This window comes from Schistocerca serialis, chromosome 2 (assembly GCF_023864345.2).
Source record: "Schistocerca serialis cubense isolate TAMUIC-IGC-003099 chromosome 2, iqSchSeri2.2, whole genome shotgun sequence".
NCBI classification, from domain to species: domain Eukaryota; kingdom Metazoa; phylum Arthropoda; class Insecta; order Orthoptera; family Acrididae; genus Schistocerca; species Schistocerca serialis.
In genome coordinates, this window is record NC_064639.1 from 179,368,788 (window position 1) to 179,386,059 (window position 17,272).

The window sequence follows — 17,272 nt, forward strand, 5'->3', positions numbered from 1 at the left end:
AAAGTAACAGAATTAACAATTATTTCAGTCACCAATACGTCACAGAATCCGCCACGTTGCGAGCATTTGTCAGACTTACGCAGCGTGTATAATGTGAACAATTTACAGCAACTACGCGACTTAAAATCCGAAAAGCCACGCAACTTAAAATCTGAAAAGCTACGCAACTTGAAATCCGAAATCACACAGACAAACAGACTTTCACACAAACCTGAACGTATTATCAAACTAAGTGACGAGAACGTAGATTTCGAGCAATTTGCATTTGTAAGAAAATCTAAGGAATTTAATAATGACAGCGTACAGGCACACGCTTTGCACTGTATACGACAATTTATCTTTGTACATTCACCGCTATTGCCTGTAATGCAGAAGCTAGCTTTGAACCAGATGCGACAATTTATTTTTGTATTTACAACAGCATTGCCTGTAATGAAGAAATTTGAATTAGCACGAATACAACAATTTGCCTTTGAAATTTTACCGCTATTGCCTGTAACACAAAAGCTAAAATTTATTTGCAGTGCGTAAATGACCTCAGGGGATTCATTACGCTTTAATGAATATGTGCCGTAGCGAGCATAGGGCCCCGAGCTGTAGTAGTGCTGTTTCATCTTTAGTTTTCTGCACTGCTGCCTTTTCTTCTACTATCCTTTATATCTATCCAAACTGCTCTTTAACTATTGCTCTTTGTAGTATTAAGAAACATGTAATGAATATCCGATGTGACAAACTTTTACCGAATGTGACAATTTTCAGTAGGCACTCCCGTAATGACAACTACCGCCGTAATTTTAATTACAGATAAAATCGTAATCATCAGTATGTGTAAAAGTAAAATTAACAGCAAACGCATTTTTTGGTAACAATAGATGTTTTTCACCACAATAGCATGAAAGTCAGCCGCTTAGCATACCTAACCAACAATGCAGTCTACAAGGTGAACCAAACTTTAATGTTTCGCCGCGTGCATGTATAGTCTCAGCGCCAACAAATAGTAACGCATGGCAGCAAAGAAATAACTACGTACAGACAACACACTATTTCAACTCGCATCGCTATGCGCCGTATAGAAATTACTATCAGGACAGACGTAAAAAGAATGATGAGCACAATTTTCAGCGTACATTTAATAACAGTCGATCTTATGAGCAGCAACAACATCAGCAACAACAAATAATCATGAATGGAACAGACAATAGGTGTCATCCATAGCGTAACACGTCAGTAAGAAATAACAGAACAGTTCATATAGTGGATATGCCACAGCATCCTCCCGTAAATAACAGGACGAACGATAGAATTTAACCAGATACAGCACAGATTGCATACTACAGTAACGCAAACATTACTTTTGACACGCAGAATTTTGTTCACGAGAATGTTATTTGAAACATGCTTTATTGAATGCTCTACTTTTATCGCACCCAGATCTCACCAGAAATTTTTCCATTGCCACTGACAGCTCTAACACCGCTTTAGGTGTACATATTTTTCAGGAAATTGAAGAAGATGGTTCTACAGTAATTAAAAACATCGCATTTGCAAGTCGCATTTTGTCACCTGCTGAACGAAATTATTCCGTTACAGAACTGGAAACATTATGTGTTGTATGGGCTTTCACGAGATTTAGGCACTTTCTTTATGGCAGACATACCACCGTCTACACAGACCATAGAGCGATACAATTTTTACTTTCAGCTAAATTCACTCACGACAGGTTAAGCAGATGGAAACTATATTTACAGGAATTTAATTTTACAATAGTTCACATTCCCGGTACGCAAAATGTTATAGCAGACGCACTATCGCGTTCTCTCAGTAACAATCAGCAAGACGTAGCAACCAACTTCTGCAAAGCAAATTTCAGTGTCATGTACATTCAGCAGGTTGCATTTGAAAATTTTATTTCATCGTCATTACAGGACATAGCACAAGAACAAAATAAGGACAATGTGTGGAAAGAAATTAAACACCTTTGGCAAGATAGGAAAAATGTTACGATTAGGAACCACTACACTGTACGCAATGACATTCTGTTTCGCCGCTCTCATCCTGACAGCAACATTTGGTTATTATGCATTCCTGACGAACTGGTTAACAAACTAATTTGGTACACTCATTTAAGTTACGCACATTACGGAGCACGAAAATGTTTTCTTATACTGAGACAGAACTGTTATTTTACCAACATGGAAAAACGTATACGACGAGTTTTAGCGTCTTGTAAAATTTGCCAGAAAGCTAAATCAGACACCACTTCACATATTCCTCCTTTATATCCCATTATACCTGTGAAATTAAGACACATGGCCGCAGTAGATATTTTTGGTCCGATTCCGAGAACTAACAGAGGTTTTTGCTACATTTTTGTCGCTGTTGAGCTCACTTCAAAATTTGTTACTTTCACTCCGTTACGCAAAGCTACTGCTAAACCTGTTTCGAAAGCATTTGTAAAACATTTTCTATTTCATGTAGGGCATGTAATGAAAGTAATTTCTGATAATGGATCTCAATTTCGTAGTAGTGTATGGACACGCATGTTACGAGCTAGAAACATTTCTCCGATCTATATATCCCAGTACCACGCTTCTTCGAACCCTTGTGAAAGATTAATGAAGGAAATTGGTAAGCTGTGCAGAATATACTGCCACAAAAGACATATTGATTGGGATACACACATACTCTCATTCCAAGATGTAATTAATTCCATTCCAAATGAATCCACTATGCTATCTCCGACTGTTATACTGAAAAACGTTGAACCACCGAACAAAATTAAAGAATTAATAGAATTCCCCAAAAATCGTCGCCTACGACACCACGAAATAATTGACATTGCGCTGAACAACATCAAACGTGCCGCAGAGCGCCGGAGAAGACAGCAAAAACAGGTTTGTACACGCCGCGACTTTCACGTTGGACAGAAGATATTAGTACGTACACACTATTTATCCAGCAAATTAAAAGGTAAGTGCAGTAAATTTGAACTTCTATACGCAGGTCCGTATCGGATTCGCAGTATCCCTCACCCCAATGCTGTACACGTCGAAACTTTGAGAACCAGAAAATCGAAAGGCAATCACCATATCTCAAACATTAAACCGTTTATTGAGTGAAACCACTGTATGATTCAACACACTATGATGCCATTTACTAATGCAATTAATTCACCTGACTAATTATTGATGATTATCGTATTTTTTTCTTGGCAAGTGCCCGGCAAGGTAAGGTTAGCAGGTCGCTTTTCTTGTCGTCACACATCAGACCGTGCATATTTTTCCAGATGAATTTACACATTTACGACTATTTCTGCAATTATATTTATGTGACTACTTATTGATGATTATCGTATTTTTTTTTCTTGGCAAGTGCCCGGCAAGGTAAGGTTAGCAGGTCGCTTTTCTTGTCGTTACACATCAGACCGTGCACATTTTCCATTTTTTTGTATATATGACTGTACTCCAGTTTTGTTTGTATGCACTATGAAATAGTTAAGATATAACACACACCAGTCGACTTTGACATTTGTTTTTTTGCCTTATGACATCTCAACATCGTGACTGTTTCACATTTTTTTTGCTACTGCATTGTATTATTCTGTGTACATTTTTTCGCATCCGAACACTGTCAATGTCTTGGACATATTACGTTTTCTGTCATGTTATGCTGTATGGTTAATTGTGTCACCATAAACCAGTCATTATTTAGTGGGTATAGGATTTAAATGCAAGACATTAATCTTTGTTCATCAATTTCAGAAAGGAATGATGATTCTAAGAAATAAATTTAACATAAATGGGAATTTCACCTACGGAATAAACGAAAGGAGATGCAATAACTTTATGAGGAAGAGTAAAGGGATCAGGATTAACAAGCATTAACAAGACTATACTATACTCATCACAGAATAGCAGTCTTAACTAATTTTTTCTTTCAGAATACAAGGTGATTGATGCAGGCTGTCAGACTGAACTACACATCTTAGTTTTAGTGATGAAATATGCTAGAGATAAGGAATAGTTATGTAATGAGTAATGAAGTGATTTTTTGCAGATGATAGTGAATACTGATGAATAATGATGAAGGAAATGGTATTATGAATAATGAAGTTTTTCTTTACAGGTGATGATAATGGTGAAGTTATGATGATATGGATAATGAAGTTTTTTTCTTTATGCCACGTAGTTATTTAAGTATTTGTTGCGGTTTGCTTTGACAGCAGGTGTTACATTGCATAGTAGGATGACGGAAAGTTTTGGAAAGGACAGCTATGGAACACATTTTATACACATTTCACTACTTGTTAATTCGAAGTTCACTACTTTTCAGCATAGTGTGCGTTTCTTCTTTCAGGTCAATAATCCGTTTTTGTATTTTTTCCAGGAGAAGTTTTTCATGACACTTACTAAACCTGTTACTTATTATACCTGTTCTAGTACTTGCATTTTTATATTTTTTACCCATTTGTGTTTATCATTTATAAATGTGATCACATGTACTGCCTTGTTACATAATCTTGCTACAGCTGACTCATGACGAATGACGTTACCTATCCTCATTTGCAGCAATAGGTCAAAAGCAAAAAGTATTATGCCTCAGTAATTAATTATCGATCCCAACGCAATGCATTGCTACCAAAAAAATGTATTACCAGTCCCACATAATGTCACTAGTTTATGATAATTCTGAATAATACTGATCAACTCTGAATAGCATGTCACTCGAGTAATGACCTCTTAATGAGACTATATTCAAAATAATGCTTTGTCACTAGCTAATAACTGCCACTGTTTATTGTAATGCCTGTGATTACTAATGATTTGACTGTAATTAACTGATTTTTAATAATGACTTTGTAATGATCTGAATAATACTGAATGATGAACTATGTTTTATTCTATTCAATACTTGATGGCCACTGAGTGCCAATAATTAATGTCACTCCACGAATTGTTATTAATTATGCCATTGATTAGCTCTTGTTTCCAATGTTGATACTTTGTTGTTGGAAATGAATGTGACTGTTTCATAATGCTTTGTAATTAGGAAAAGACTAATGATTCTTAATAGATTGGAATGACACATAATTAATTAACTATGGTACTGTTTAATAATGCTTTGTAATTAATTAAGGCTAATAATTCTTAGTATATTGAAATGACAAATGATTAATTAATTAACTGTAATTAGACAAATGATTAATTAACGACAAATGATTAATTAACTGTAATTATACAAATGATTAATTAACTGTAATTAGACAAATGATTAATTAAAGACAAATGATTAATTAACTGTAATTAGGAGAAGGTTAATGATTCTTGATTATACTCTGTAACTGAAAAGAATGCGATTATTTCATAATATTTTGTAACCAGGAAAAGAAGGCTACTGATTCTATGTAAAACAATTAATGAACATTTTTCTGTAATACTACATACTTGGTACAGAAATGTTCAATAACTGGGCTATGAATGCCACGAACTATCAATGAAGACTGTAATTGTCAATATTATGTGACTTGATGTCCTTCACCTCATAAGCTGACTACCCTGAATTACTGCAATGTCCATTTGTCCTGTTTATCCCAGTGATCATGGAGCACTATATTTGGTTTTGCACTAATTCTACGTTGGTGTGCCTTGTAAGAGTGTGGTGTTGACACGACATGCTGTCCACCACCATGAGCGATGAAGACATTATTATGGTCCCACTGTTTGGTGTACCTAATGTACTGCCAAAATGAAAACATGGAACATTACTACGACAGTTCAGTGTCTTGGCTACACTGATAAATTCTGATGGGAAAAGAACTTCAAGTTGTGTCACTTGGTGTTGTACTACTGTGGAAAGATATGGACTTTCAGAGCAGCTGTGTGCAATCTAAAGTGCTACAACCATGATGCAATCCTTCCCTTTCCTATCCTGATTCTTGTCACATAAAGAAAAAATTTTTTTTTGGTAACATCATTTATGTTCATAGGTTATACATTTTTCGATTCGCTAAACTCCAGTGTGAGTACACTTATGTCACTGGTCGACATGATGTTTGCCATTATGTTTATTTGTTGTGAAAATACTAAAGACATTTTTCAGTGCATGTGCACTTTGGACATGAATTTTTTTTTTTGCCATTATGTTTATTTGTTGTGACAATGCTAAAAACATTTTTCAGTGCATGTACACTTGTCAACATAAAATTTTTTGCCAGTCTGTTTATTTGTTCTGAATATGCTAAAGAATTTTTTCAGTGCCTGTGCACTTTGTTATCTGTCAAATAATTTGTATATACTTTTCTGATTTGCTACTATGTTTTGTACTCACATTTTGTCTTTGTCTGATATATTTTGTACTTAGTGTGTGTGCACAACATTTACTTTATGTACTACATCTAATTATTCTTGCCAGTCTGTTTATTTGTTCTGCATATGCTAAAGAATTTTCAGTGCCTGTGCACTTTATCTGTCAAAAAGTTTGTATATACTTTTTTCTGATTTGCTACTATGTTTAGTATTCACATTTTGTCCTTGTCTGATATATTTTGTACTTAGTGCGTGTGCACAACATTTAAATATTCTGTAAGTTGTAGGATTTTGTTAATTAAAGAAAAATTTTGCCGCGCTTGGCAAGTCCAAATGACTCACCATCGCTGCCAAAATTTTGCCCCCCGAGTGGAGGGTTATGAAACACGTATGTAACGCAGCAGCGATGGCGAGGCATTGTAGCATCTGTGACCAGAGAGTATGCGCTTGACCGCGCGAGTGTTGCGAGCGGTTCTCAGTCAGTAGTAGTCTTTGCGAGTTAGTTGTCGCTATGCAGAGTAGCAGTCAGTCAGTCGTTGCGAGTCTGTAGCTCTGTCTAGTTGAGAGCAGTACTCAGTCTGTAGTCGTCATGCAGAGCGGTCGGTCAGTAGTAGCAGTCCAGTGCGGTTGTGTGATGTAGGCGGTCGGCAACAATGGTCAAGATGAGGAATAAGGTATACTGTTAATTAATATAATCATTAGATAATGAAAAATTTTATTTATTGTAATTATTCTCCAACAAGTCTCCCAATAATAATTTTTATTTCAAAAGCATTTTCTCAAAAATTTAATTTTTTATTGAACTCAAGATTTCGTTGCACTTCCCATTTCATTCCACTTCTTTTGAAGAAAAATTCCACTAAAATCGCAAAAAAAGAGAATATTATTATTTGCAATGCAGTTCCTCCAAGCGGTGCGCAACAACAAGAGCAGATATGTGACATCCATTTATTCTGAGGTAAGACTTTAATTCTGATTGTTTTACACAGGGCCAAAGACCGATATTTCGGTTTAATTGAATTTTCTTGTCACTGAATGGACTTTAATTTTTTGAAGGATTTATAATTGAGTCAGATTGCGAATTTCACATTTGTTGCTATTGTCAGTACATTTGATTGTGGGCAGGTTACGCATAGGGCCATGTCCATCAGCATTTCTAATTAGTATCGTTATTTTCTTTTAAAAATTGCGGGGGGGAGGTTACACTTGGCTCCCATTTCTATTAAGTATTGTCAATTTTCTTTCTTTTAAAATTGCGGGGGGGAGGTTACAAAGTCTAAGAAAAAACAATTTTCCTTTTGTTGTCTGGATGTCTTCCACGACATCATCTGCCACCATCCAATCGTTATCTGTTATCTTTTGCATTGAAGGTCTTCCACAGACAATTGTTTCCGACAGTGGCCCACAATTCACGTCCACAGAATTTGTCATTCTACAAGGCCAATGGTATTCAACATCTGACGTCCACGCCGTTTTCGCCACAGTCAAACTGTGCCGCTGAAAGATTGGTCAGGACTCTCAAGTCACAGATGTTGAAGTTGAAAGAGTCGTATTCTCGGGAGGACGCGTTATTGCTCTTTCTGTCCTTGTATAGCTCTCAGCCCCAAGATGGTCACTCGCCGGCTTAGTTGCTCCACGGTCGCCATCGCCGAACCTTGATGTGTTTGCTACATCCGCCGCATCAGGCTCCCGTGCAGCGGCAGACACCTGCTTTTGCCCCAGGCGACGTTGTCTACTACCGCCACTATCGAGGTTCACGGCGTTGGCTCGAAGGGCGCATTCTTCGCTGCCTCGGACGCGCTATGTATCTGGTTTTGGGGGCCTCTGGTGAGGTGCGCCAGCATCTCAATCAGCTGCTCCTCTGTCGTCGCACGGCATCTGCCGCTGGCCGTCTGCTTTCAGCGACGGTGCCGTCCGGTCAACGCCCTGGGGACCCATCTACTGGCTCGCCTCAGCCCCAGGCGTTATCGACGCTGCCTTACATTTTGCCCCATGGCGACGCCCGCAGTGGACACGTCGCTGCAGCCGCCGGGCGCCCCCCTGGGTCACGCGCCGCCGATCATGCGCCGCCGATCGCTCCCCGTGACCAGTTGTCCTCCGACATGGAACTCTAGCCCGTTCCGGACCATATGTCGTCTTTGCCCGTCGGGTGCCCTGGCCCGATGGAGGTCGACCCTTCGGCCCCTCCTGTCTCTCTACGGGCGCATACACCGCATATTGGCGTGCACCCTGGAGTAAGTTTTCAGGCGTTCCCTAGTTCCCCGTGGTCCGAATGGCAGGGTGCTGGTGGCGCAGCCTCGCCTGTTGTTTGGCTCCCCACCTCGTCGCATACGCCAATATGGGTCCCTCCCCACGGTGGGCGGAGGTCTTATACCACAACCGTCCTCCGATTTGCGGGGAAGGAATGTGGTGTCCCCGCCAGACACCACACTTCCTACGTGTTAGCCTTTAAATCGGCCGCGGTCCGTTAGTATACGTCGGACCCGCGTGTCGGCACTATCAGTGATTGCAGACCGAGCGCCGCCACACGGCAGGTCTAGTCTAGATAGACTCCCTAGCACTCAGCCCAGTTGTACAGCCGACTTTGGTAGCGATGGTTCACTGCCTACATACGCTCTCATTTGCAGAGATCACTACAATATGCTTATAAAAGAACAAATTTTGTTAATTCCACACTGCAATCCGACATGAGCAACAAATTATACAGTAACCATTTTTTTCATAATTCCATCTATATATAAAATTTTCAATTGTATAGAGCCTACGGCACTCGATTGAAGTTACACTTAGCCAGGGAGTTCACAGCTTCAATTGAGCCCCAAGATAACATCCTTGTCTAATGAGACATAATGCTAATGAGTAATATTTCTAATAGTGTTCATGGAAGCAGCAGTTTTAAATGTTGTTTAGTGAGAGAAATAAACTGTAATGATTGCCTCACATTAATCTAAAAGGGCAAAAAAAAGGCAGAATCACTTAAATCTAAAAGTTTTGTTAATCAAATGTTATTGTTTAACATAATCCAATTATGGAATTCTTGCTATGAAAGGCAAAAGCTGTGCTAAAGGGCACAATAGTCTGTAACATTACTTTCATCTAGACGCTTCAGTCCGGAACCACGCACCTGCTATGGTCGCAGGCTCGAATCCTGCCTCAGGCATGGATGTGTGTGATTTCCTTACGTTAGTTAGGTTTAAGTAGTTCTAACCAGGAAAGTACTTGAGCTCGAACAAACATATATGTATGGACGTTTGGTTACAGGACCATTATGTACCTCTGAATGTGCTGGTGTGTGTCGTTTTTCAGCAAAACTCTGCAGTCATGCTCTAGATATCACTGTAGATGTAATTGTAGACGCCATACGCAATGCAGCAATCTCAACTATAAATGTAAATGCGGAATGTCAATAAAATGCTCCGAGCAATGCGAATGACTGCAAAACGCACAGTGAAGAAATGCAAGTTGATCACATGGCGTATTTGCACATTCTATAATATCAGTGTTGAACGCCACGCCAATGACACTTTTGAAGTTGTTCACTGGTTCACCAATACCGTAGCCAGCGTTCTGCCACGCGTAGCGAAGCATTGGTCTGTATACTCCCGCAGATAACTGATTGTAGATGACAGAATGCATATTCATGATAAAGAATCTGTCGTGCAGTTTCGGCTGAATATTACTGGAACGTAGTTTAATGAAGTCTCTTATTCTCTTGGCATATATTTTATATTGCCTGAAGAAATACACATCCAGAGGTTGTGCATATTTTGTAGTTTTAGGCGGAATGATTTTTAAATCTACAAGTTTTCCGCCAGATGATTCCAGTAGTACTCGTTCATCCTTATGTCCGGACCAGGAGTCACAAAGTACTAATGACTTTCTCGACAAATGTGGATTCAAAACTGACAGAAAAAGCGTCATCAGATGTTGTTTCGTCATCTTCCCACTCACACTTGCATCGACAACGACATTTGGAGGGCACCGCGTTTCTATTTCCCTTGACGCGCGGGGTCCAAACTTTTCACTGGATTCTTGGAAGCAAATATAGAGTTGGTCTGCCAATCGTCCGTCCATTGATATAGCAACATCGATCGTGTAACTATGTGTTGCACAGTTAACTGATTGCAACATCGCGACAGTGTTTCTCTCCCCTTTCATGGATAGTGTTCTGTCACAAGAAAGTTCATAGTTGAACTGACTCTGATCACAGTTCCATATAGAACAAATATCGATGTTTTCTCTCGTGATATGCTCATTGAAGTCAGCAACAAATGTTTGAGCTCTTTCAATCAGCTCTTCTTCGTCATCCTTATCTTTTCGTGCTTGGAGTATACTGATACGGCGTGATGTTATCCTAAACTCCTTTTTCAAATTAGTAATAAATCCTAGTGAAGCTGTAAAGTTTTTACATCCGACATTTCTGGCTACGTCCACTGCCAATGTTGTAAATGCCAATAATGAACGGCGGAACCGCATTCTCGCGCTTCATCGAATTTCGCCATTACACGCTCATTGATGGTCTTGAACAGCAGCGTACGATTTCCTTTGAAACCTGTATTTCCTTCTCTTTTCTTTGCCACGTAATCCAGTATGTTTTTAATATTGATTTTAGACTTCAGTTTAGGGTATCTTTTCAGAAGCTTGTCGTATGTGTCGAGACCTCTTACATAACAATCATCGTATATGTTCTCGAGTGTGTTTTCATCAAACGCCGTGATGTACTTGCAACTTTAACCTTCTTCTTGGGAGACGGTTGGTATTCACTGTCACTGCTTCCATCGCCTCTTCCCGCACTTGCCGTAGCACTACCGTTTGCAATGAGTTGTTCGTCATTATCAAAAAAATGGGTCAAATGGCTCTGAGCACTATGGGACTTAACATCTGAGGTCATCAGTCCCCTAGAACTTAGAACTACTTAAACCTAACTAACCTAAGGACACCACACACATCCATGCCCGAGGCAGGATTCGAACCTGCGACCGTAGCAGTCCCGCGGTTACGGACTGTAGCGCCTAGAACCGCACGGCCACCGCGGCCGGCTTCGTCATTATCATCCCTATCATCATCATTATGTGTTAGTGTTACAACAGTATCTGTTTCTAACTTATGCTCATATTTCTGCACTATAATAGATACCAGAAAACATGCGAATGATTCGTGTTCTACAGCAATACCATCTTCACGAAGAAGGGTTCTTCGTAACTTCATCTCAGCCAATCGCAATACATTAGCAGGATTGATTACCAATCGCCGAGCCGTCTGACGCTTCAATACACAAATAATGTCACAAAACGCAACTTCAGAGGCACACTGCACCGTTCCTACTGGTCCCGACTGGCGTACCGGCAGGTCAGAGTGCAATGCGGCATGGCATACGCAGAGGCTTCTAACGGACGACTGCAGAGTTTTGCAGATGCGGGAGTATTACTAGTGCAATAAGAGACCTTTACAGTATTTCTCACACGATTTTGGTGTATTTGTGTTTGTTCGAGCCCAAGTACTTTCCTGATAAGTCTAGGGGACTGATGACCTCATATGTTAAGTGTGGTGTCACCGCCAGACACAACACTTCCTACGTGTTAGCCTTTAAATCCGCCACGGTCCGTTAGTATACGTTGGACCCGCGTGTTGCCACTATCAGTGATTGCAGACCGAGCGCCACCACACGACAGGTCAGGTCTAGAGAGACTCCCTAGCACTCAGCCCAGTTGTACAGCCGAATTTGCTAGCGATGGTTCACTGCCTACATACGCTCTCATTTGCAGAGACGATAGTTTAGCATAGCCTTCAGCTGCGTCATTTGCTACGACCTAGCAAGGCGCCATATTCTCCAAGAATGTATTCTGAACAGATAATATTGGGAATCGTGTACCGTCAAGAGCGACGTTCATTATTAATGGATTAAAGTTAAGTATCAAACTAATTACGTCCGCTTACTGAGTTCTAATTCCTTGTCATGTTCCAGACCTCACGTCAGTATGGTTCTTCCCTCTTCACGCCAGCCTGCGTGAGCTAAAACGCGTGCATTTCGGCCTCCCCTAGTAACACGGTGTTGCCTCTTCTGCCAACACAACATTATATACCACAGCGCTTAGAGCCATTCCAACCATCTTTCATTTAGGGGCAAAATTACACTGCGTGATTCAATGGCTCGCAAAATATTGCTCGTAGTAGCAGAAAAGATGTAAATGACATTCTCATCTACAATATTAACAAGTTACAGGGGCCGTTTTTCCCACAGTAAATTCTTTTGCTCACATGATGCTTTTTGAGAGAGATCGAATCTGTAAGTGTTTTTATCATACAGGGACTGCATCCTACTATTTAAGTTAATTATTTTCGCTTGGTGGAAAACCGCTAAGAGTTCTTTTTACTTCTGTGCACACTATCACGGTGGCATCTCGGGGGATTTTCACTCTCCTGTGTGAGAGCAGAGAAAAGTGAGTAGGAGAAAAGTCAGGGCGCAGGTAATTTGCTAGTCAGTACCATCTTGCTTATCTTGGTCCAGCCAGGTGCTCCCTGTTGCTGTTACTCACCAATTGCGATCGAGAATAAATTATAAGGACATTTCCTTCATTCGAATTACAGGGAGACCAGGGGGTGATGTAACGATACTGATTAGTTACATGTCGCTATGCGACCTTCAATAATAGCATTACGTCTTGTATTGACGGGATTATCTGGGAGGAGGACAGTGCTGTTGTAGACGAAATTATATGTTCACTAAAATCCCCTGCTGATAGGACGGAAAACACGTGGCCTCCCACTCGCTTCAGACTTCCTGTGATTGAATAACGGCGTCTCGAGATGTTTCCAGAATATTTCTCATGGGCAATTTTCTAGCCGGCAGTACTGTTAACTACCCTTCTACTGTGTGCTGGACTGTTCTTCGGGTGGCTGCTGAATACCTGGAAAAATGCGACTGGGTGTTGTCTGGAAGCATAACAGAGGGCCATATTTTCGAACATAGCGTGGGAAACGAGCGACTTTTTGCACTATAATCGATGTTATCGCCGGTGGTCGGCGGAAGGTGCACGTGCCCGTCGACCTGGGACCGGACCGCAGCGACGCACGGATGCACGCCAAGACCGTAGGATCCTACGCAGTGCCGTAGGGGACCCCACCGCCACTTCCCAGCAAATTATGGACACTGTTGCTCCTGGGGTATCGGCGAGGACCATTCGCAACCGTCTCCATGAAGCTGGGCTACGGTCCCGCACACCGTTAGGCCGTCTTCCGCTCACGCCCCAACATCGTGCAGCCCGCCTCCAGTGGTGTCGCGACAGGCGTGAATGGAGGGACGAATGGAGACGTGTCGTCTTCAGCGATGAGAGTCGCTTCTGCCTTGGTGCCAATGATGGTCGTATGCGTGTTTGGCGCCGTGCAGGTGAGCTCCACAATCAGGACTGCATACGACCGAGGCACACAGGGCCAACACCCGGCATCATGGTGTGGGGAGCGATCTCCTACACTGGCCGTACACCACTGGTGATCGTCGAGGGGACACTGAATAGTGCACGGTACATCCAAACCGTCATCGAACCCATCGTTCTACCATTCCTAGACCGACAAGGGAACTTGCTGTTCCAACAGGACAATGCACGTCCGCATGTATCCCGTGCCACCCAACGTGCTCTAGAAGATGTAAGTCAACTACCCCGGCAAGCAAGATCTCCGGATCTGTCCCCCACTGAGCATGTTTGGGACTGGATGAAGCGTCGTCTCACGCGGTCTGCACGTCCAGCACGAACGCTGGTCCAACTGAGGCGCCAGGTGGAAATGGCATGGCAAGCCGTTCCACAGGACTACATCCAGCATCTCTACGATCGTCTCCATGGGAGAATAGCAGCCTGCATTGCTGCGAAAGGTGGATATACACTGTACTAGTGCCGACATTGTGCATGCTCTGTTGCCTGTGTCTATGTGCCTGTGGTTCTGTCAGTGTGATCATGTGATGTATCAGACCCCAGGAATGTGTCAATAAAGTTTCCCCTTCCTGGGACAATGAATTCACGGTGTTCTTATTTCAATTTCCAGGAGTGTATAATTAATACAATAATGTTGCCTAAACTCTATGTTCATACACAGTATATCAGCATTTCTATATACCAAATTAAAGAGTAGTTATGACAACAAAACAGAAATGTGTAAATATGCAATCCATAAGCAAGGCAGCAAATATGTTATCTAACATAATAAACAAGTCATTAGCATCATATCAGCATAAGCAAATAAATGTTCATATGTAATCTTAATAAGTAAACATGAAGACGCAAGCAGATAAATCACAAAGTATAACTTACATACCTATTATTAATTAATCAGGTGACAATTATAATTTAAATAAATAAGCACAGCAGGCACATAATAAAAAAAAATATGACATCAGTGAAAAAGCAGTGCAGCCAAGCGATGCATAATATATACAAATAACAACCCTATTCAATCATCAATCATTGTCAAAATCAGTTAATGTACGCAAGAACGTCGCTTCACACGTAAATGCATAGAACATGAAATTAGCACAAAGTATGAATCACGTGATTGCGAGCAGCAAATTACGTCTAAAGTACGTACCTAAGTGGAAATATGTTACCTGAAAAATGAGCTCAATTAATAGTTACCTTTTTTAGTTTATTAGTTTCTTCTTCGAAATTACATTCTTCCTGAAATTTTCTCGATAGCAAGTCCTCTTAACGTCGGAGACACACAGAATTTATCTGAAGTTCTTACATATTTTATAGAACCGTATCCTGAAAAATACTGAATGTTAATAACATAATTCATCAAGTCACTATAGCTTTATACTGAATTTAGTCGGAGAACTTAGACTGTGTATTTGTCTACGGCTGTCAGTGCATTCGCACTGAGCGCTCGATCAGCTGTAGGCGCGTGACGTAGGAAGCAATTGTTTGCGGTCAACGACTGCCTTGTGCGGCGCGCAGACTTGACTGTTGCTTTGAGTATGTGCCAAAACACAGCGCGGTATCCTTGAATTCTCTGCATGTTTACGTAAACTGTTGGTTTCTGAGTCCGTCGCCAAACAAAAATCTTTAGATAAATCCGGATGTGAAAGAAGTGGAGCAGCAACTAAAGCATCACAGAGTTGTTCAAATTCTGATTGAGCTTCCTCATCCCAACACCAATTACATTTCCTTCCAGATAGTTCACATAAACGAGGTGTGGCCAAATTGTCCAATCTAACAAAGCGTCTAAGAAAATTACAGACACCAAGGAAACTACGAACATCACGTTTTGTGGTAGGAACAGCATAATTACGAATATGGTTCAAATGGCTCTGAGCACTATGGGACTCAACTGCTGAGGTCATTAGTCCCCTAGAACTTAGAACCAGTTAAACCTAACTAACCTAAGGACATCACAAACATCCATGCCCGAGGCAGGATTCGAACCTGCGACCGTAGCGGTCTTGCGGTTCCAGACTGCAGCGCCTTTAACCGCACGGCCACTTCGGCCGGCAATTACGAATAGCGTCTAGTTTCTCTGGATCAGGAAGAATACCTTCTGTGGAAATAATGTGAGCGAGAAATTTCACCTGAGAACGACCAAATTCAGATTGTTCTAAGTTCACTGTAATGCCAACTTTTGCAAAAATACGTAATAATGAATCCAAAATTTTGTTGTGCTCACTCCCAGAACGTTTAGCAATAAGAATATCGTCAACACATGAAGTAATATTGTCACGAAGATAAACAGGTAAAGTTTGGTTTAAGCTACGAATGAATGCTGATGAAGATATAGTAAGTCCAAACGGTAATTTCCGAAATCACTTTTAGGTAAAATAGTCATATCCGGTTATTGTTTACTTACTCACTAGATAGATTGATAGTCGAAGAGTTGTTTTGACAGATGCAAAGAATAGTAAAAGAGTAGGCAGCGGTGCAGAAAACTAAAAGGGAAATAGCACCACTACAGCTCGGGGCCCTATGCACGCTACGGTACATATTCACTAAGAGTAGTGAATCCCCTGAGGACCTTAATAGCCGCACATAATTTCCAGTTTGTGACCTAGTGGCAAATTTGGCGGAAGTGTGTACATAAATTGATCTAACCATGAACATGGATGTATGTCATTCTTAGAATTGCGGAAGATCTTAAATTTCCGAACAGTCAAAAAGTGTTTATAGTCAAAGTTTTCTCCTCGTGGCGACAAAGACCTACCGCGACTGTTCCAGTCACAATGACGATTATTGTTAAATTCACGCGCCTGGCGCTCTCTTGTTGCATCCCGTACACGAAACAAATTACTTTCTTCAAACCCCTCTGCTACCTGTGATTCTAAATTTCTTCTGCTATCTTTTCCTACGATTTCGCCTTCAATTTGCTTGACTTGCTTTCGTAATGCCTCAACTTCCCTTTTGACGCGTTCATTAAATTTTCCCTGATTTTCAACATGCTTATTTATGTTCTGGTACTCTTCGGTTTCTGCAAATGGCAATGGTGCTGTATCATCTGAATCTCTGTCCCCATTTAAATTAAGATTTGTCAATTTGTCTGAAATCTCCTCAACTCTTTCCGATAAATCACCTATTTGTTCTTTCTGTTTATTTACGTCTTCCGTAAGTGTCGCGACTCGGGTTTCAGTATTAACACATTTAGTAGTTAACTGTTCATACTGTTGTGTTAGGTTATTTAATCTGTCATTTGGTACGGATTCCTCGATTCTCTCAAATATTGCTTCCTTATCGTGTGCACGTTGTAAATTTAACTCTGAAAATTTTTGTACTATCACGCGATCTCTTTCCTCCTGTTCTCTATCCTGTTCCTTTTGTCTAATCTCTACTACAATTAATCTATTACTGTGAGAATTCAAAATCGGTTGTACTTCTTCTCTGATTTCTTTCTTTAATTCATCTTTCATGTTTTTGAAACATGTCCCTATTCGTGAGTCTAACCGTGTTTCCATTGTCCCCATCTGTGTTTTTAATTCAGATCTAAACTGTTTT